This window comes from Larus michahellis, chromosome 9 (assembly GCF_964199755.1).
Source record: "Larus michahellis chromosome 9, bLarMic1.1, whole genome shotgun sequence".
Taxonomy (NCBI): domain Eukaryota; kingdom Metazoa; phylum Chordata; class Aves; order Charadriiformes; family Laridae; genus Larus; species Larus michahellis.
This window is the reverse complement of record NC_133904.1, coordinates 6,172,954-6,196,265: the sequence shown is the minus strand read 5'-3', so window position 1 is coordinate 6,196,265 and position 23,312 is coordinate 6,172,954.

Sequence of the window (23,312 nt, the reverse complement as noted above, 5' to 3'; positions counted from 1 at the left end):
TTGCGGACAGATTGAGTGTCAATATTATTAGCAGCAAATTATTCGCATTGCACGAATAGCCTTATAATCCTTATTTACTGTGAATATGCAGGAACCTATTGTTTTTAAACCGGTAACTTTTAATAAGCTCTCATGGTCGACGGCATCTTATGGATGTTATCAAGCTTTAAGGGCAGCAGAGATAAAAATGTTATTCTTCTGATTCAAAGAGTGCCAGTGACACCAATACCAAGTTTGTCCCTAAAGTGCTAAAGACTGCAGAAAACACATGTAACAACCTTGTGTCTGTGCTATCGGGCGCTAGTATTTGTCTGCTTGTGTGGTACATAGATAAAGGTAGGGAATGAGTAGCTGTATCAACCAGTTTGCTGCTAAAATAGCCTTTCACTGTTTATTTTCCAGCTAAGTCAATTAGGCAAGGTGGTGCATCAACATTCAGTATGTGCTGATTTCAGATATATTGGCAGGATTTTAAATAAACACCAATGGAAGGAGTATACATCTGTTAAAAAAGGCAAGCTCTTAGGGAAATAAATACTAAAGATGGCATGCTGTAACCCAAAAACACAGGAATTGGAAGACTGCTTTGTTGTTGTGTCGGTATTTTTTCCTGCAGATGACTTCATTTCCCAAATAGCGTCGTTGTTTTTTTTCTTTAAACACAAAACTTTAAGCTTTCTCAGTTACAGCGTTGTCTTGTTTGAATGCATGCATAAATAAATTTTGATCATCTGCTTCAAATCTAACTTTATGTGAAAGAATAAAGAGGTAGTTTTGAGCTATCTAATTAAAACACTGAGACCTGCCCCGTTAAATGATTCTGGGTTTGCGTCAACATGTGTGCCGCTGTAATCCAAAGAACCTGCTGGTCCCGATTCGGGTCAAGGTTCGTATAAATTGTGGAGGCAGAATCTGCAAATACATTTTCGGAAGGACAAGCCCCGATCAGCAGGGTTGCGCTCCGCAGGCGCCTTAGCCCCAAGACGTGTGGACAAAACAGAAGGGGAAAGTGAAATATTCGAGGTCAGACAGCAAAATATGACAGCATCAAGAATAAAACCTGGAGACCCTAATCCCCAGATCAGTGGTCTATAAATCAATAATTATCCCAGTGTAACACCTAAAATAACATTTTGATGCATTTGGCCCACAAAGTGATGCCTACCTTTATCTCCCCCCCCCTTGCCGGATTAGTCAAAGCTCCATTTCATGGGTTTGTTCCTGCTACGCTACAAAGGGTTAAGAGATGAAGCCCACCAGAACAATGACTTTTATGGGCAGCATTTCTCCTCCTCATCCCCCCAGCCTCTGCTTTATTAAACACTTGATCAGTTGGCTTAAAAATTAACCATATGGTGCTGTTTGTACGATATAGATTCAAAGCTCAGGGAGGGCACGATCTTTTTAGCCTGTCTGGGCAAATGATTTCAGCGTGAACATCACAGTCTACTTACTGTCATTAGTGGAACACGGGCAGTAAGAGTGCTAGGTAACTTTTTAAACCATGGACCTACAAATAAAGAAACAAAATTGCCCTAAGAAGTATGTGATGACTGAAGACAGTAGCATATAGGCGAAGTGTGAGGAGCTGTGAGTGCACCGATTTGCTCCCAGGGCATTACTCTACTTAATTCCATTCACCGTCACCTGTTAATTGTACAGTCACCGGAACTGGGTGAACTACAGCATCTGCGAGCACCTACCTTAATTCAGAACATTTGTTTCACCCATGCTCTTGCCATCCTACTATTTCCTCTATGGAAACATACAGGCAAGTAGTTTTTATTCAGATAAAGGTGTGGGGAATAGATATTCATAGCAGGGCTATATTCCCTCAAAGGTAGTCTTACATGGATTTAATATTTGATGTTCTTTCTTCTCTGGCTCAAAAAAAAATTATACTAATACAATCAAGAGGAAGGAAAAATAACATGTGATCCAAGTTTCTAATCATCTGCCAATTAACAACCCTGAGCACCAAAAACATCAACAGTTTATAGGATGAAATGTGTCGGCGTAAAGCCGTCCAAATAATTACTAAAAAAGGATCAATTTTTAAAAAAGCTGCACGTAAGCAGGAAAAATATTCATCCCAAAAGCCACTGTAATATGAATAATTTAAGCAACTCGAATAAGCAATATTAAGCATCCTTTGCAATGTCACCGAAATGGTAGAAATGGTAGTCAGAAATCTCTGTACTCTTCTGACTCTGTGACCCAAGGGAAGTCACGGTAGCTCTAGGTGACCTGTGAGTTTGTCTCTCTGTAAAACAGGTATTTTAAATAATATGAATCTAATCTCAAGGCTGTTCTCAGTCCAGTTAATGTTTGGGAAGTGTTCTCAGATCGCTGGGTAAAAGTGCTATATTAGTTCAAACAATGATGATCATTATCTTTCAGGGATTTTTATCCTCGGTGAAAAGCAAAAGGAATTACTGGCCATTTTTGTCTAGTAAATGCTGAATACTTGGAACACTTCCCGTTCATACCCGTTCTGTGGCTTTCCTGTGTCTGCCTTATGTTTATCTTCATTAAGTGGAATAATGCAAGTCAAAATAGCTACAAGTAAACTGTCTGCTGGATAGGGAGCAGTTGTTAGTTCATGGGAAATGGATCGTAAAAAATGTGCTCCTCTGACTTCAGAAAAGAGCTCTAAATTGATCCATTTCCAGTTCAAAGCTCCTTAGAACATACTGAGCAATCTCACCTGATATTTCATCACCATCATCACACGTCTTTCTAGTTCAAGAGGGGATGGATTACTCAGAAAGTTTTTGGCTCTATCAAAGTTCACCAGAAAGTCCGGATTCACACGGGAAGGCAGGGAGAACATCTTCTATACTTACCGGAAGCCCGTTCGAATAAGCAATTGTCCTGGGTTCTTTGAACTTTGGAAGAGGTGGAGATGCAGTCATATAGAAGATGAACTACTTCCCTTGAAGGAGTACAGCACATATCTGTGCAGATTGATGGAGTCGTAAGTCACTAGAAGCTAACCTGGGTACAGCCTGAGGTAAAGCTGAAAGCTAAAGTCATTCCAGGTGGGCTGGTGGAAGGAAAAAACAAATCCTAGACATTCACATATGAGGTCGTAACTTCTGTTCCATTGCAGCCCACGTATAAATATTTTAGATTTATATTTTAGAAGTTTTAAGCCTCTCTATAAAATGCATTTAACTTCAGGTTTTATTTTAAAATGCTTCTCGAGTCAGTGAGGTGCCACGCTCTCTCAAGGATTTCAGGCAAATCTCTCTTGACCAATCCAAATCCGTAAGCCAAACCATATGATTCCAAAATACCTTCAATTGCCCCTTGGATCATATGTCCACATCTGGAAATGATGGATATTCTCTTCCCAGCTGCAGAAGAGGGAAATTCTGCATTAGGCTAAAAACACTGTGTAAATTGCAAGGGAGAAGGGTCAGCTTTCTAAAATTACAGTGGTCAAGGCAAGTCAAGCACTTTAATGGCAGGCTCAGATCCAAGATCAAAATCGTTTTACAAATCTCCAAGCAATTCTACCTAGAAATATACAGAACTTTTTGGTTGGTTTTACGGTGAAGATAGCCAACGGGCAGCAAACTCTCAAAGCCAGAGACTAATCTCCCTTCACAAGGGACACAAAGCAGGTGCGCTCCGTAAGGACGAAACTGTGCCCCAAATTTCGTTGACATAAAGCAGGAGAGAACTTTCTGATGGGAAATGGTTATAAATCATGGGAAGATCAATAGACAAGGACAATTCAAAGTCGAAGTCACAGTTTTGAGCTCACCTTGCTGAAATCTCTTTGTCTAAAATATTCTAAAAACATTAAAGAATGTATTTGTTGGTCAATAACAGCAGGAAAAAACATTCCATAAAAAAGTGGGAAGCAACTATGGAATTTATATGATGTATGACTGAATTTAAATTGCTCCCATGTTATCCAATTGTATCCCTTTTCTTACCTTTTTTTGTGTATAATTATCCATGCTGAGATGTCATCTTCCATAGTACAAAGAGAATCACTCTCATATTAAGTGATACATAAATAGAGTAGAATTCATTGGAAGATGTGTCATTATATATTATCATTAGTGATAACACCACGTTAATAATTAATATGAAACAAATAGTCCCTTTGGCCTGTCTATGCCTCCAAGTCATTACTTCACTAAGTCTTGTCTGGAAAAATCTTTTTACTTCCAAAACGATGCCCGTTGGATTGGATCTTAGCAGAATTAAAGCATGCTCCAGAAAGGACCACAGTATAGACTGCCCCGCCTGTCCTAGAGGGAGAAAAAAAAATTAAAAAAATAAAAGTGGGGGGTAATTTTCATGAGGTTTTTTCCTTGTCACGTTTCTCCATTCAGACAGTTTGGAAATATATCAAAATAGAGAGGCAAAATAAAAAAGTGTTGCCTGAAGATCTCTGAAACTACAAGATCTCAAAGCTAGGGGATGAAAATCAAAATGAATTGCTACTAAGCCGAAGAAAACTAGGCTGAAGACAGGGGATTGGTATAACTGCACATTCTTGCCAGATATCCATCGAAAACTCTGAAGTGGGGAGCAAATCTTGCAAGATAGCTTTCTCACAATATTTCTAAGAGCTTCTGTTTTTAGAGAGGTTAGAGATAACAGGAAAACAGTACATATCCATGTTATTTTGACTCTTGTAGCTAAGTACTGGCTGGAATACAGGGGACTAATTCCAGAGCTGACGTAAATAAGCTTACTCAAAGACAGTGAGACAACACCAATTTACACAAACCACGGTTCAAGCCTGGGAAACCCAGATACATGCAGAAGTTTAGATAAGATACATCTAGGCAAATATTTGAGGTATGTATACACAACTATATATAACACTTTCTAAACCACTTTAATCTCGATCTACATATATGAGCTACTTAAAAATTAAAAGAATCCGCTTTTGGGAACGGAGCTGGAAGGACAAGAGAAAGTTCAGAGAAACTCCTAGTGCGTATGATTTATTTTATACAAACAAGTTTAGCCCCATAGTGCCCAGTGAAGGAGGCTACTCTCCCAGTGTCATCACTGGAAGGAGAAGGAGAGAGAAAAAAGTCCTTCTGCCAGGAGGCAGTTGAGGTATGCTCTGAGCGGTACTCTGGAGGATCTCCATCCCCCACTTTCTAAACAAGACTCCTTAGGACTGATACCCATGTGATTTAACACCCTTAAAAAACCAGTTTTCCTAAAATTATGCCATTTGGAAGCTGCAAAAAGCCAAAAATATATGAAATGGGGATGATCAGCTTAAGCATAAGACTAACCATTCCTGAATTTTAATTTCAGTTTAAAGAGGAGACATACTTCCACTTCTTTGGTCAAGCAATAAAGCTGTTTAACTCAATTCCTAGTCTTTAGAAGGAAAATGAGCCTATCTCCCAGAAAACCACAAAATTTTCTTTCGTATTTGGAAAGCATGTCAAAGACGGATTCTTCAACGTGTCTTACTTGTTCTGGTCCCCCGTCTTTCTCACCCTATTCCCCTTCCCTCTTGCAGAGTAACATGAAACAAGAGCATTGCAGTACTGTGCATTTTTCTTGGCAAAAAAATTAACCACAAAGTCCAGGGTTTGTATTTCTTTAAACAATATTCTCACAGGGCTCAAATTATGCGCATAAACACTGCTAATGTATTTGCTATTAGTTTGTGTGACACCTTATTCCTTTAAGTTTGCATCTCTTGGCACGGAGTAGGAAAAGTCGCTCCTCTCTGAGAGGGCTAGTTAAGATGTATCTTGCTGTTTCCCCCTATCTTTAGTATGCAGGGAGCGCAGAGATGGAGATAAAAGGAGAAATGTCTATCTTTGAGTCCTCTGCAATACAGAATAAGTTATCAACCTACTAACATGCATGTCTGAATAGACTCCTTTGGCAGGAGGGAGATTTTATCTGTCCTGACATGTGAATTCCTCCCTCATGTCAATCCATGAAAGTACTAAAGAATAAACTCTCTAGTAAAATGAATGTGGCATACCACTGGGACTTCGAGAGCATCATATTTTCCCCTAGCTACTTTTTTTTAATTCTCCAACTGAATCCTTGATATCCACATAAATTAGTCACTCTGAAGAACTACTTGAAAATCCATTGCTTTAATCTCGCAGGCTTGGGGAGGGTGGCTCGCTCCACTAAAGCTTGGGAGTTTGTTGTCTCTCTGTTTTTCCTCTTCAATTGAGAAATGTGCCATCACATCCAACCCCCGCGCAGAAGCGTTCGAGTAGCATTTGTGCTGGAAGCTTTGCAGCTGTGCAAGTCAAATGAGCAGGCACTGCGTGGCCCTCAGATCTGGTAGGCCCCAAGGTACAGATATCAGCAGTCAAAATGTCCTATTTAGCATCGTGAAGTGCCCACCCATGCGCGAGGGGAAAGGATGCGATGTTTCGAATGAAGCTGAACACAGCTGCAGTTATTCCGTTTGGGGGGCACGCGAGGGAAAGTCACATTGGTCTGTCTGCAGGCGAATTATCAATCTGGTTTCACAAATACTTGTCTCCGTGCTCATCACCAGCGTGAGGACTCTTCACTCACCAGTCTCTATAGCACCTAGAACAAGGCTGCCTCTCCGCCGAAATGGATCCCTTAGTCTTCACTTATGCAATAATTTCACATCAATAGTGGCGGCATGAGGAGAATAATAATCGTTTTTATAGAGCAAAACGTAACTGAAATAGTAAAAAAAGCAAGAAAAAAGAGCTAAAATAAAAACGATCCATCCTTTCTTCTTTTGGTCTCCAGTGTTTATCCCTAGATATTTATGATGTACTACATAACAACATATTGGTTCTCATTGTATCCTGTTGAAGGCAAGAACTTATACTTTGATTTGTGTTTTGCCTGAGCTTTTGCGTCTCAGTTAAGGAATTTAAATGCTAGAGAATTCTTACCGCTTTTTATTAATATTTTTAAAATAGTCTCTTTAGAATGGGGTACACTCCAGACCGTAATACTCTTCTCTGCTTTCCCTTATTTGATTTGCACTTCGTACATTATTTGCACCTGTTTTTAGTGCCCAGTACATCTGATGCTAGTGGCACTCCACTGGACTGCTTGTCTTCCATTCCTTTTCATGTCTGTTTGTACATCTACAGCTGGAGTTTTGATTTCAAAACAAACGTAAAAACTCAAAGCAAATCCATCAAGTTCTTAATGGCCTGGACATAAAACCATGAAATAGGCTTGTGGACAATGACAGCCTCTTCCTCTTTGTGACCTTCCCATGGATATTTAGGGATTTGATAATCTACACATTGAACTTATTACCAGAACTCCAAATTTTAAGAAGTACACAGCTGAGGACTACATAAACAAATATAGCAGCCTAATAATCCTCCAGACAAAGAGGGCATGAAAATACAGGAATCAGGTGAAGATTCTGGATGCAGATCAGAAGCATATTAGCCTAACAAGGAGGAGAGGTGTTGAGGCACTGCCACGTAACAGGCCAAAGGACTCCCCTCCAGGATCTCTGCAACCAGCCTGTGGTTTCTTCTTATACTTTTAGATGAGAGACACTCCCTCTTTCTTGAACGGCCTCAAGGGATGGATGATCCACTGTGTCTTTTTGTAATTGAACCGGGGGTGGAAGAGCCTGGAGAACAATCCCGACATTGCCAATGGGTGTGCTACCACCAGCAGCGCATGCCTCTGCCTTTAGCTCTCTAACGGAGGAGTCTGAAGCTTTGCCACAAAAATAAATTTGTGGCAACGGGTTGTAATCGCACCTCACTCGTTGCTTTAAAAATAATCATTTCCACCCAGGGTGACATTTTCAAACTTCTGTTTTCAGGTCTTTTCAGCTAAGCTAAATGAAATCTTTTTCAAAAACTTGCAGAGGAGGAAAAAAAAAATACAGCCAACCCCCACAAACCTCTTTTATTTTATGGATCAAAGGATTTCCCAATATATTGAGACTTCTCATTTCTAATATTGCGAATTCCTCATTTTGAGTGCAGAACTAGGAAAAAAAAAAAAAAAGAAACTCAAGTGCCAGGATTGGAGTCTGGAAAGGTGTTGGTGGGATTTTCCTTGGACCTGAAAAGTAGCGAAGGAAATAATCGCCCAAAGCATGGATACTTATCCTCAACTCTTTCCTTTACCCTGAATGCCAACTGGAAATGTATAAAGCCTGGAAAAGCATGCGGCATTGAATGAAAAGTTGGAAATGCAAAAGCAGGCCATTAAAGGGGGAGAGTCACATTTTGGGTTAATTCCAGAGTGGAGAAAGAAAACAATACCGATCAGCTGTTTCATATCTGTCTCTCTCCAGACACATATGCACATACACACACAAACACAGCAAGTGTGCTTGATCCTGCCCTTTTCCATGCAAGAGCGTATCTCAGAGTAGGCGATAAATCATCCGCTTGGGCATGTGCACACAGAAGCCAGGTTGAAAAATACAAGGAGCAGAGGAATTGCCATATTGAATCAGACTCTTGGTCCATCAAGTTTGGTATCACGCCTCCAGCAGGGGCTAAACCCTGATACTTCAGAGGAAGGCGACCCTCAAAATACGCAGAGGACTTAGCTCGGTCTGTAGGTGGGGGAGGGAAAAATATTCATCCCATCCCCTGCAGGCAGTAAATGTGTGTCCTACGGAGTGAGCCTGGGTTTTCCTTATGCAGAGCTACAACTGTAATTACTAGTTTGAAGCAGGACAGCAGAACAATGTTTGCAAACGTTCATTCACAGAAAAAGCCGCTAATTCACTTTGACATCATTTGTGACCCTTTTCCAGGAAGGTTCACTGGAGCAAGCAGTTTTGTTTATGGAAAGCAAAAGTTTGCTAAATACTCTGGGAGTGCTCCTCTGCATGTTTGTTTCAGGAATGACGTACTCCAACTTTTCATTTCTCTCTATGCCTTTCAGTCACCCCCTCAGGAAACCGAAACAGCGTTGCGCGATACGCACGTTGACTCAGGCAGCGAAATCACGGCTTACGAACGGCAAATACTCAAAGTGAAAGATAAAAAAAAAAATGCACAACAGATCAAGACTGATGTATGGGAGGTGCCTGAAGAGGGGTGCTACTTTTTCAAATAAACCATCCCGTGACCAAAGCTATCCTTGAGAGATAGACGGACATTTCTGGAAAAATCAGCCGGGGTATTTAACGTGACCTCCTGTGTCAGCAAAATTCATAGGCTAGGTACATACTTCTAGATACATGCTTTCTGAATCGAAAGTTAGCGTAAAGGGGAGAGTCTTCATCACCTGTTTCTAGATGAATTTGAATACGCCGTGTCCCACTGCAGAGTTAAATGTCAAGGAAAATTACTTTGCTGTGTCCTTTCCTGCCCACTTACGCTCACGTCTTTGATTGCCCCTGCTCACAAAGAATTTTCTTGTGCCAAAACTCACCTGCAACAGAATTCCTCTGCAAACCCCCAAATCCTTCCCTTTTTATGAGTAAGGAGGTAGCAGTGAGCCATGACCAGCTTTCACGAGAAATTGGTGGTGTATCTAGTTTAACAGCACATGAAGTTTACATAGGACTTGTCTTTCTTGCTATTAATTATAAGCGGGCGTGAGGGAGCGGAGGCTGTGCAGATAGAATGATGAAGTTCAATTTGGGCCTGGGCATCCTTTTTTCTTAATGCAAAAGCAAAGGGTGGGCTCGCAAAATAAATTTTAAAAAAAAGTCTCAGGGCTCAGAATGATGCTGTTACATTTCTATTATAAAAGACAAAAAAACCCCTATGTTTAAAAGGCTGTAACTGTTAAAATTTGTCAACCTAAGTAAGCACTTACTTGGACAAAAATGTTTAACCCAAAACGTTTACCTACTTTAACAAGTCATATCTGTTTTTTGTTCACACCCTTTAGACTCTCAGTTCGCCCAGAACTGCAATCAAGACACTTGATTTCGTAGCTAGGTTTGCTGACATCTGGTCTGGGCAACTGGCTTAGGTCCATCCTGGCCTCCAACAGGTCCATGAGTCTCAGGGAACCAGTCAGTCCTCTTGGCTCGAACTGGAAAATCTCAAGCGCAGGTTAACTGCTTTAAAATGGAATAAAACTTTGGCAGGTTGGCAAGCCCAGGGTCTGTAGAAACGAGGGTGTGAGCCTCGTCGTGCTTCCCCAAAGCCCCCTCAGCCTGCCTTTCTCCTCCCACCTCTTCAAATCAGCCTTATCAGCATGAACTGCGCAACACAGGCAACAGGACTCAATGCGATGTTCTTCTGTTAAATCAATTCCTATTACAGTTACAATTTGTTTTGTAGCTTCTTTTGTGGCTTCTTTAAAAAAAAAAAAAGTCTCTCCTGTTGTGATTTTTTTTTTTTTTTCCCCTCCCCCGGTTCCCTGTCTCCTCCCCAGGGCCTCAGCTTGTGCCTCTGTGTAAGTCCTGGGGTCTTGGGTGTCAAATGTCAGGCCTTGTACAGAGCTGTCAAAGAGGAGAATAGGCTGAGATGATTGATGACTGCAAAGCCTGAAATCCAAACCTCTGCTGCAAATGCTTCTTTTACAAAAAAGCTGGGGCAACCCACAGTGGCTATATTCAAGGTCAGCTCGCATACCATTACACCCACCGCTTTGGGCTTCTAACAAGCCAACGCATTCATAGAGGATTTCTCGTCTCTCTGTCCCTGTGTGTCACTCTCTCCCTTTCTCTCCCTCCCCTTACTCTCCTGGCAACCCCCTGCCAAAATTTTCAAGCACTTAATCCCAATAAAAAAAGGCATGGCCTTTTTTTTTTTTTTTTTTTCCTTCTCCCCCCTCCCCTCCCTCCCTTTCCTTCAGGCTGCATTCGCTATGAGGAGCCACGGGCTGAAGCTTAATGCTGCACAAGTCAGATGACAAGATTATTAATGGGAGCAGGGCAATGTCATATCTGATTTCATGCATATTCATGAACGGAGTCATACAGCTGGGACCATGCGCCATGAAGAGACAGAGCAAGAGAGAAACTTTTACACCCCCTCCTTGCCGTGAAGAATCTGATCCTGGAGATTAAGAGTCCTGCCTTGCAAAATTCAATTGTTCTCTTTATATGTTAAGAAAAAAGGGGAACTGCTCGCATCATAATAATGACGTGGTGCCAAGACGGTACGAATATCTCTTTTTTCCCTGTCACTAAAGTAACAGCCCCGCAGCTGCTCTTGGCCTGGAGAACACTTTCTGCAAGAAAAAAAAGACATACGCTATCACCTAAAACCAGAACCATTTCCAAAAAGTCCCACCATAGGTTGAAAGAAAAAAAAAAAAAAAAAAAAAAAAAAAGAGAAGAAAAAGAAGCTTTGCAAATACTCCAGCGTGCACCCTGGGCGAAAGGGGAGGCGCTGAGCACAGGAGAACTTTATTAGGGTTCTGATTTGTACTCGGATAGCGCCTGTTCGAAAGAGGCGAGACGTGAGGGTTAAAGTACTAATAGTATTTTACTCTGTAGCGTTACTCTGCGGCTCGCTCCTTTTGCTTTTTCAACGGTGCCTTACAAAACACGAGGAATTTTATTCCCATTTTACACCTGGGTAAATTGAGGCATAAAGTTGTTATGGTTTATTGGCCCCATACCCGCCTTATCAGAAAGGTTCCCATTAACTTAGCAGGATAGGACCTGTAGGCACTTGAGCTGAAGTCAAGAAGTGAATAGCAGAGCAGTAACGCAGCTATACCAGGGAGCTAATTCCATCTTCTGCTCTGTGTTGAGAAATAACACACCTTCCTACAGGACACCAGGACAAATAGAAAAATACAGGCGCTGTGACACTTAGCAAAAGATGTATGGTATTTTTCCCTTTTCAAAATCCATCAGTATCATTGCTGAGGCTTTGTGAGAATTAAACTCCGTTATACCTGCCTCGCACACTATTTCTAAGTACAAGTCTATTTTTCAGGCACTTAAAATATTCCATTCAGCTCTGCAGCAGCATCTACTCGTGAAGCGACAGAGGCACCCCGTTCCCTCGGACAGGTGAGGACCAAAATAAATAACAGAAGCAGCGTGTGCAACTGTGAAATCAATTTAGAATTTAATTGCTGAAAACCACCTGACAATAAACTATAACAGTGCATGAAATGGTCCAGTAATGGAAGTGGTGGCTATTCCTGGAGTCATTTAGAATTAGTTGTGGATAAAGCGCAAGATTACAGTGGGAGACCGGCCTAGGTACTGGCCCTAGCAAATAGACAGATGACTTCTTTGCACCTTTAATTGCTATCATTCAAGGCCAGCAGCATATTCTCTCATGAGGATGCCAAACAATCCACGTGATCCAAATGCTCTTTGGTACAAGCTGATTCGAGTTGCCCGTAGGGCTATCACAACAGGCTTTCTGGCACAGAGCGACAGAATGGGAATGCCTGGGCGGATTCAGGCTCTCTGAAAAGCAGTGGGTTTATTCTGGTTTGGGGAAAGGGGATGAAGACCGGGATTATTGCTGTGTTTCCTAGAGAGCTCGTTTCATAACTGTACACAAATACACTCTCAGCTGTGCAACCCTCATTGTGAAGAATATATATATATTTAGAGAGATAGTCCATATCTAGACAGGAGCAGGAAATAAAACCAGAAGTATCTCTAGTAAGAACAATTGAAAACTTGCTGGGCTGTGGCTCCAGCAGGTAGAGTTTAGCGCGGGTTGGGAAAAGTGGCCGCAGTGTGCAATAAATCAAGTTTCACGGCAATAGAAGGGCAATACATCTTTGCTGGGTAGAGCTAGGAACACATCGCAGGAATCTGGCTCTGCCACTGGACTAGAAAATGACCTTGAGTTACTCACTTCACCTCCCCATCCCTCAGTTTCCCCACCTGTAAATGAACAGCAACAACTACCTTCATCAAGTGCTTTCAAAGCATTTTATAAAAGCAAGATACTGCTCTTATCACTATGCAGATGGCTACGACTGTCGTAATCAACTATCAGGTGATAGTGACAGTCTTAAGGCTTCCTCTCGAGCCCATACATAGCATACTGTTGAATATCAAACCATGTTTTAATTGCTATATTTCAGGATGTCACCTCCCATCGCTAATCGTTTCTCAAGTAGCGGTTAATTTAAAGGACTGAAAAAATGTCATTTTTCTCATTCAAACAAGCAAAGCAAGAAAAAATAAATAAAGCCCACAACTGATAGAGATTAGAGCAGTGGAAAGAACATGACAGTGATATCAGAACAGAGGAAATAACATGTTAATGACATTCAATATTCTCCCCGTGTCAAGTCATCAGCATTTTTATTGCCACTTTTCCTCCGAATACAGTATCAGAATTTATTGAGACAATCTGTCTCCATCACCTGTGATATAATATATTTTATTCAATAAGATATGGAATAATATTTATCTTTCAAGTCCAATGACTAGTTTTAAGGGCAATAACAGCTTTCTACACAATAGTTACAAGCGTAGAGTTTGTAAGTTTTAACGCCAGGCCTAAGGGCTACAAAGACTTTCCCACCAGGTAGGGAACAGTGAAACCAGTTTTCCGATCGTTTGCCCTTTGCTACGTTTCTCATTCATAAAATAACTGGTGCCAAAAGACAAAACAAATAGTCCAAACGCAGCCCCTGTGAGCTAGTTGTTAATGGAAACTGAGGATAGAAGAAGCTGGTCCTTGTCATAAATTCTGAAACTCAGCAGCAGAGCCTGTATTTGATCTCCAAGGGGGAAGAGGACAGCCAAGAAAAACCTCTCACGTTATTGCAACAGGAAGGCAAGCAGAAGAGAAGCTGGAAGAAGTGAAATGAAGAAGGCTGAGGGTTTATCAGCGCTGGCACGGAGTGCCTGTCTGCAGTTTAACAGAACCAAGCCAACTTTTCGCCTGGGCAGCCTGGGTAGCGCTAACAGCACAGCTTTGCAAATGTGGATGCCATACCCCTGCTTCTGCAAATGGGTGGGTTTCTTGTGCTCCCTGAGGCAGCTGCATTTTGCAGCTGGGGTGTACAGGGCCTTTCCCCCTCATTTCAGGGCAATACTGCAGAAGGGAAGCCTGGCTGCCGCTGCCAGACCCCCACACCGCGTTCTCTCAGGGCTTTCTATACCAGCAGCTTGGCTACTCCGTTGTGATCCTCGGTCGCTTTAGGGTCCCTACACAGCCACACTGACGCTCACACTACCCCTTAAATAGCTGTAATTCGCTCCACAGCCAGCCCTTAGCAGCGATAAGAACCAGAGGTAGAGCTGGGATTAGCTTCAAAACAACCCTCTCCATGTACCTGAGATATTGCCAATCTGGGGCACGTATCCTTAAAAAAAAACAGAAAAGGAGGGGGAAGAACCAGGAATACCTACTCGGTTTCCTCTTTTTTTTTTTTTCCTTGTTTTTTCTTTTTTTTTTCGGTAGGGAAAGAAAGAGCAGTAACGCAAGAAAGAAGATGGAAACCAACTTTGAAATATAGCCCCAGCTGCTCCTGTTCTTGCTCTCCTCCCTTCCCTCAATCACTCTACAAGAAAAGGCTGTGTACTTCAAATCATTTCCTGCCTGCAGCATCCTGATAAAGCCAGGCTTCCTGCCATTTGCCCGGCAAGCTGGCACTCCGTCCTCTGCTTGTTCCCCTTGACATGTCCTGAGGCCTTCAATCAACCTGCTCTGCAGATCCCTTAGCTAGCTGTGATCAGAGACACCAGATGCCATCAAGGCCGAGAAGTGGCTACGCTTGCGCTACAACAGTATCCCAGGCGGCAATGCCACCCTCTAAAACCAGTTAATCCCCTCCCAGCCCTGCTTTCCTGCCCTTTTTTTGAACCAGGTCCAGCTTGGCTGACTGTCTCCAAGCTGCCTTCAGAAGGTCGCTTGCTCCGCCTGGGCAGCCCTGGCTCTTTCTTCTTGAGCGGCATTCCTGCTGCCTACTGAAAAGAAAAATCACTTGTCCAAAAAGTGAGGACCATCATTTTCTCACAAGCCAGAGCTTTGAAGAGGGGCTGAAGGGCGCTCTCATTCCCTTTGTGCATTTCCTAGCTCATCAGGGACACACTGGTGGGGCAACAGCCACAGCAACATCTTGTAAAGTTGAGATTCTCAAAAGCTGGTGCTGGAGGAGCGACAAAAACATCAGCAGAGAGCAGGGAATAACCTAACAGCGTCAGGGTAGGAAAGCAGTCGGTTTTAATTTGTCTGTGACTCCACGCACACCGCCAAGAAAAGTTAGGAGACTTCAGAAGTTGTGCATGCGCCTTTGGAAACCTAGAAATGCAGATCTGTCTTCTGCTGATAGTACTCCTCAAAAAAAACTCATCTCCCCACATTTGAATAAGGGATTGATTCGCAGTTCAGCGGCTGCGGTGGAAATTTGACCAGCCGCAGGCTTGTTGGGGCACACCTCCATCGCATTCCTCGCGGCGCCCACCACCCTTGTACCAAAGCAACAGGTACGAGCAGGGCACATCTGCTTGGCAACAGGCAAATGTCATTTTCAAGCACATCATGTTAAGCCTTTGTCCCTGTAGTCACATCCATCTGAACCTACTGCCAGTTTATTCCCTTTAACTAATCCCCTATTAAACAGCCAGTGGCAAATGTAAACCTTGTTTTTGAAGTTGCCTTTCACGGGCTAATGGAAACGACATCGCCACAGTCGGCATCGGTGCCTGCTCCCCAGCCACCCCGGCCGAGCTCACCCCGGCTTCCCGCAGACCACAGGGTTTTGACATTTTCAGTACTGCAGTGCCTGTATCCTGCCATCTGCTCCCACGCAGGTGTCCGGGGATGAGGACCCGGTGGAGGAGCAGACGTGGAAGCATGGGCTCCTACCTTCTTGGGGCTCTGTGCACCTGGGTGCCTCCTCCCACACCCACAGCCAAGGAGACGGGGGCGGATGCTCTCAGAGGACCTCTCCAGTGCCCACCAAGGTGTGTTTTCTCTCCCTTCCTCCCTCCCCTTTGCTCTTTCTCGCACATACACCACTTCTGCTCCCTCCCCAGCAGTGTGGCTCCTTGCCAGCGTATTGCACGGCCTCCGGGTATCTCACACTCCTTTGCTTGGCTGACTCTTTACTCACCTGGCCCCATCGGATCTTTCCGATTTCATTCCCTGCCTTCCCTTTAGGCACAAAACTTGTCGTTATTACATTTCCCACTCCCTGCTGGGCCGTTGCTTCGCCTTCCTAATAATTCGGGATACTTTCAAGTAATTTGGGGTGTTTAATTTGAATCTTTCCTTTCTTCTTCCTCAGTTCAGAGAGAGTCGGCGTGTATGCGGAGGAGAGGATGCTGCTACTTCCCTCACTGCATGTCAATAGCCTTGCATGTGTGTACGCGTGTCATATGCATGTTTTATCTAATGATTGATATAGGTAGTCTATATGCATATACATGGTCTGATCACTGTGAAGTTCTGGCCACCCCCTTCTCCTGTGGCACTGAGACATGTTGACCTCCCGTTGCTTCCTATTCACTTGACACCAGGGTGTCTGGTTTTATCCAAATGAGCAGTTGAATGAAGTTCCTGGCACAATTTTTTTACTTCAGAAAGGAAGACAAAGACGTCTTTCGCGACTAACTCACAGAAGGCACTTCCCTTACCTCTGCTCCCTCCCTCGCGCACCTCAGATGGCAGGCAGCCTGGTCAAATCAAACAGGGAAATCATGGGGGGGTAGAAAAAAAAATCGGTTACAATTATTTGGCATCCGATCCTCATTTACTGTGCACACGTTATCGCAATCCCAGCTCATATAAGAAATCTGGTGTGAGCAGTTGGGGCTGGATTTGGCCCATCTTATTTATTCCAACAGAAGTACCCACAGAGTTTTATACGGCTTCAAATATTGCAGAAGCATTACAAGTAAAGCAAACAGGTGGCCTTTTATTAAAAAAAAAAAAAAAAGGCTGAACCTTTATAGGCACATAATATCAGATGATGTACATAGGAAATATAAAATGTGCACGGGGAGGAGGCAAGCAAACACTCATCAAATTTTCATTAACGACGTAAGCTCCCAGTCCCACGCCTGATACATGAAGTTGGACTGTTATTTCCCAGTAGGGTCCTGAGAAGGGCTTGTTCTGTTCTGAGTTCCCCATTCTTCTGGGCACAGTGGGAGGCCCTGCATCTGATTTTGGATGTGACTGTCTGATGGTCTGCTGTCTTCCCCGTGCATCGCTGCAATGGTGGCAGCGCTGTAGCTCCATCTTTTTAAGATGCAAGGAATACAGCATCTTCAATAGCAAGACAGCTTTATTGGCTGATACTCCTAAACCCAAGCTAATTTGCCTCCAGAACAGAGTTTAGGAGGTGCCTGTTCTTCTATCACTTGGGGAACTTTGCACAAGCTTTTTTCCTCCTTTTGAAAGCTCATTGTATACCTAAGAGAAATGGAAGAGAAGTCCCACAAAACAGAAGACTGGACTTCATGGAAGTATCTTTAGTGTTATAAAAACATACACGAAAATGTTGACTCCCAATAAAACATTCCAGAGGAAAAACTGAAGAAATGGTGAATATTTTTGCCGAAAATAGGCATTGCCCTGCAGTCCAAGAAAACTTTCAACCACATTTGAACATCCAAATTCTACCAATGTCTGTATGCCTCATGTTTCTTACTGGATGGTTTTAGGTTCTTCAAAAGAAAATAGTTGAAGATATATAACTTGCATGGCCTTGGATGAAGTTAGAGGCATCTGAAGCTGTACCCTGGTGATGATTTCTGGTGAGCTTCAAGTTGGCCATCTACACAGCCATCCAGCTGAAGCAAGTTGTTTAGGTTCCTTCTGTAGACCACAGACAAAAGTTGGCGCTTTGAAAGGACAATTCCTCCCTATAAATTACAAGGAGCTGCATTTCTCCAGTGACAACAGTCAGTCTGATTCCACGGTCGCTGGAGAAGTGGAGGTAACCGTGGCCTAAGACAGGTGTGATTAATTGTTCTGTCAAAGGGCTTTCTCTTCTCCATGGTCTACAGAAACAGCCCCCAAAACTACAGATGACTGGACTGGAAGACTAGCTTAGACCAGGATGAAATTCAGACGTGAAACCCACCTTTGTGGCTCTGAGTCTTCTGTGAGATCCAGCTCACACTTCCACATAGAGATGCTGCGAGGCCCGGGACGCTGCCTCATGCATATCGGGGCATTTTGAAGTGCTACTCAAACTTCATGAACCTGGGTGCCAGGTAAGAAAAGCCTGAACAACACTTCCAGGGATGAGCTTGGAGCAAACCTGTCTTCCCTGCGCACACCATAAACAGCAGTGATGTCACTACGTGTGGACATACAAACGCTCCTGCTGCCTAATTTCCTGTTCTCTTTCTCTTTGAAGTAGTTGCAACAAGCCCCATAACACCTCTCAGGTAGACCCGTGGCAGGCAGCGGTGGAGATGGGTGAGGTTACAGACCCCTGTCAGTGCCAACTGGCATAGGGGCACCAGGAACATTTCAAATTTGCTAATCCCTTTTGAAAAGATGCAAATTGCTAAGTCAGTTCTAATGCCAACTTGGCTGCTTCTCTTCAACCAAAGAATTTAATACAGCAGAGGTCCCCTGAGAAGGAAAAATAGATTAAACCCCCCCTAAAACTTTGGTAGTTGGTTTTACATACTGTGAGCCTCAGGCTGCTACTTGAATTTCACTTCAAACGTTTACTGCGAAGTATCAGCTAATTTTTTCTATCCGCCTGGTTACTCTTTAAAGGAGAAAATTTCATTAACAAACCATGGATATAAAATATGAAATCAGAGATCAGCTACTGCAGAGGAGAAGCCAAACATCACTAAAAAGGATTAGTTTCTTTCACTGTCTAGAAATTTCTCATGGAAGACCTTGGCTGCCCTTTTGATATTAAAACTTCCTAACAAGTATTACACAGGAGTTTTAAATTAGAACTTGCTGTCATTGGGACAGTTATAAACTCTTAAATATGTCCCTTTGCAAGTTGAGCTCCTGCGAAATGCATGTACGCGCGGTGGAAATCACTGGGAAATGGGTGTGTATTTGTGGAAGATTGCCAGTCGGGCCCATTAATTACGGCAGGAGTTCTGCCAGCTGATTTATAAAATGAGCACCCAAGTTATCCCAATTAATTCCCATAATTCCACTCTGGATAGTGAACCACTAGTCAAAGTAAAATAAAGTTTGCTCCCGAGTGTGACCTAGGAAAACCAATTTTCTTTCCTACTGCGTGTTCAGTAGAGTTCCTCTGGTTTATGCTGGGGGAGAGGATCATTGCTTCCCAGGTTGCTTTCTAATTAATAATTATATATAGTGCAGTTGGGCAAGGTCACAGGCCCCCTCCAGTGCCAGTTGGCACAGAAGCACCAGGAACATTTGAAATTTATTAATCTTTTTTTTTTTTTTTCTCCAAAAGATGCAAATGGCTTTTAAAAAAAAAAAAAAAAAATCAAATCAGAGAGGAGAGAGCAGTGCGGTGAGTTTTAGGCACAATCACGAGTCAGGGGCAGAGGCACCTGCCCGCTACTAAGAAATATTGTCATTTCCATTTCCATGGCTTTCTTTTGCCCTTTGCCTTCTGATATTGGCCACATTCCCAGCCATCACCTGAAAGCCTAAACTGTGTTCCAGGAAGCTGTAGTGTGTGTGTGTGTGTGTGTAAGGGACTTTTGGCTCCCTTGAAGGTCTGTATCAGGTCTAGGAATATACGAACTGTGACTAGCATACCAATCGCTAGAGGTAACTGGAAACTCTATTTTCCATGGAAATTTAAAATTTGTACGTGAAAAGCCAAATCATTTTGCTGGTTGAGCATTCTGTTTCAACAGGACATCAAGGTTTTCCGCAGACTGAATGTTTTATTTCAAAGGCAGGGAGGGGGGAAGAGTATATTGTTAGCTCGGAAACAGTTTCAGACTTTCAAGAGAAATTCCAAGCAGGCTGCTAATAACACTTTAGTGGTATCTGGCATAATTGAAAACTCCACTGGAGCCAATCGAGTTAAGCCAGTGTAAAAATGGCATAAGTGAAAAGAAGCCAGTCACGTTAAATTGGAACGAATTTATAAATCCGCACTTCCTTTTCACCTGTTGTAGAGGGTCTTTTTCCCCCTTCCTGGGGAGTCAATCTATTCTTCATTCTATTTCAATTCTATTTTCTAATGCTTCAGCCCATGAGCAACGCGGCCCTCTCCAGCTTTGAATGCTTTATAAAAACAAGTTAAAAAAGGACGGACACAATATTTTCCTTGAAAATATTTTTGTTCTGAACATACGACTTCTGTTTTGGACTCTAAATCAATTTGCTTTCAACATATAAGAGCAGAGCCAAACAGAACCTGACTCTACAACCTCTTATCCAATGAAGTATGGGAATTTTCCAGGACAATTTATTACATCTGTTCTACATCATCGTATCTTAGGGGGGTCTCGTGTTCCTGATGTCATAATCTCTTAAACCCACAAACAACAACAAAAAAGTTTACCCAGGTCAATTGCAAATCTTCCCCTCCTCCGAAATTTTTCCTTTGTTTGTTTTATTCCATTTCTGACAACAATAATCTCGTTTAATTGCCGGTTCCGGCAGTCGCACAATGGACCTTGCCTTCTGCTATCTGACCAGTAGAGCTCATAATTAGTGCTTAATTATAGTTTATAGAGCCACTTTGGTCTGATAGGAAAAATCTGCTTTGTTACAGTCAATGAAGTATTTAAAGCTCTGTCCAGGGTTAGGATAGGTTTATTAAACACTTGGGTAAGCAATAATAAACTAACATTGATTGAGCAACTCGATAGCTTTCTTTTATGTGCTGGTTTAAAAAAAAAATAAAAATCCAGATAGAATTAAAAATAACTTGGCATGGTAATGGAATGTCTCCGCTAAGAATGCGCGGCTGCCAGTGGGGTCTATCGCGTTGGATGTAACTCAATCTCAGCTCCAGAAAAGAGCACTTTGCAAAATATGTGGCAGCATCATTGCTATTATCTGAAAAGGAGGAGGGAGAAAGAATTCACGAAGGTCCTCCAGTCTGTTCAGAGCTAAATAAAGAATGATACTGCTGAGCATGGGTGTGTTTCTAGGGGAAGCTGCCAGAACTAATGAAAAAGCACGGAGTTGATTTTCTTTTTAATTTTGCTTCCCCGCTTTCCAAGTCTTCCAGGGGAAATTGGAGATTGTCCCGAAATCATGACAATTTTGAGTTTTACGTAGCAAATTCTGACACAAACACAAACACATTTTATCTGCCTGCAGGTGCCCTCACACCTATCATCTAACTGAGACAATATTGTTCTAGGCTTGGTTCCAGTAGGTCTGCCAGGCCACACAGACTGAAATGGGGAAAAGTGAAATAAAATAACAATTTTTGAGAAACGGAGGAGGGAAAGGATTGTGCAACATCATTTCTCACTAGTTTTCATGGCAGGCAGTAGCCTGTCTAACCGCATTGTTCACCCCTCTGTATCAAGAAAAAGATTAACCAGAGGTGCCTTTTAAAAGACACAATTATTTTTCCACCAGGTGTGATTTCCAGAAGGGAAATTATTTTCAAGATCTGCGTGAGAATTCAGTATATTCTCAGGGGGGCAGAACTGTTTGTTGAGCGGGTTACATTTATCAAACCCAAACCGTTCATAATTTCAGTCGTATTAGCTTCTCATATAGGTGTTTTCCTCACCTCGGTCCTTTTCTCCTGAAAATGCGATGCCCTTTTCCATTTCAAGATATGATGAGATTCCCCCTTTTTCAGGGGGACGAGGCTTTTTTTTTTTTTTTTCAGCCTTTCTTGGGGGAAGAGAAAGACAAAGAAAGGGAAAAATAATCTGCCAAAATGAAATCGCCAAAGAAGGTTTTTCTCAAGTGACAGCAGCATCCTTCCTTGTTTAGCTGTGGACGGATGGAAGGCCACCGAAACGCGCAGCCTCAGTCTATAGTCAGTTTATTCCTCTCATAAGTTTTAGTTCTTTACCAGGCAGGGTGATTTCATCACACTTGAAATAAATAGCTAAACAGATGATTTATTCGTCACACGAGGTAGAACGGTGATTATATTTGACCTTTTTTGATACACGTGGTTGTGGTTATTTAAACGGACTTGGATGAGAGCAGGATTGGACATCTCTGAAAGTTGCATTTGCCCTGCTGCTATTGAGTTTTCTTCTGTCTCTTCCCAACTGATGAAGTCATATCGTTATCGGCAGTGTATATAACACAGTAACATGGTATCACCATATCTTGGGGAAATGGAATTTGCACAGGATGCCTGTGCTGAGCTCATAGATGAATTTCTATTGTCCATTATCGTTTATATCTAATACGAACCGTTCTACACAGCTCGTCTCTAATCCCCATGCTTGTTAAGGAGCTTAAAGAGTAAAATCAGTTGATTTCAGGGCCTTTTGGAGTTCAAGGTCAAAGTGATTATTTCCTTTTTTTTTTTTTAAAGGCACGGACTCATCACAGTTTCCAAAGTTCAGTTCTTTCCTGGTTCCCTAATTAGAAACCGTACCAAGAGCATATCTGGAGGCTTTTATACGTGAGATCAACCCCTTGCCCTGGGACCAATTATGGAAAAATAGCTTTACACATTTCACTGTTTGAATACCCGATGATCATACATGCTGTCGTGTTCTACAGTGAAGCCACGATAAAAATCATACCATTAGCAATTCTGGTCTATACCATTATCGTAGTTTAAAATGAACATATTCACACCAAAGCATAAGCCCATCAAGCGCCACAGGCACAAACGCCATCATGACATACACTTGCATGCATGAGGTCACATTCATCGGAAGCTTATAGGAAAAAATATTCATAAATTAGAGTCAATATCAGATTTTCCTCTCTTGGACACCTCTTACTTTCCCTTAGCAAAATGCACAGTTTTTTGGAAAAACCCAAAAAGCAAACAAAAAAAAAACAGTCTCAGTTTTCAAGTAAACCCAGATATTTCCACAGAAATTTTCCTATGACTTTTTCTTCCTTAGTTAAACCCTGATCATCCTTATTTATGTATAAACACATGTTAACACGGATTCCAAATTCACACGCACTGCTAGTATAAGAGCATGGTCACACAAATAAGAAGTTGAATTACTGCTTTACAGTCTTTCTAGCCCTGAAAAATATATTTGTGCATATCATATAGGTAGGTATAGATATAAATATGCACACAAGTGCAAAGCCAGGCAGGCCATAAGCACGTGAACCCACCCTCAGAGCCTGTCCCTCCGTGTAAACCTAGGACCTCCTGGAGCCAGTGATTTTTCTTTCAAATTTAAGGGGCACCTGAACAAGGTAAAAAAAAGGGTCCGAGATTAGAAGGGATTGTTTAGCATTCAGGAGGGAGCTTTACATTCCCCTTTTTGACAGCTAATAAAACATACAATGCAGGAATGTCCCTAAAAAGCTCTTATTGCTCCCTCTGCCCATCAGAGCTTTGGTCCCCACGTTGCTGCTGGTGCTGCTGATCGGAGCCCT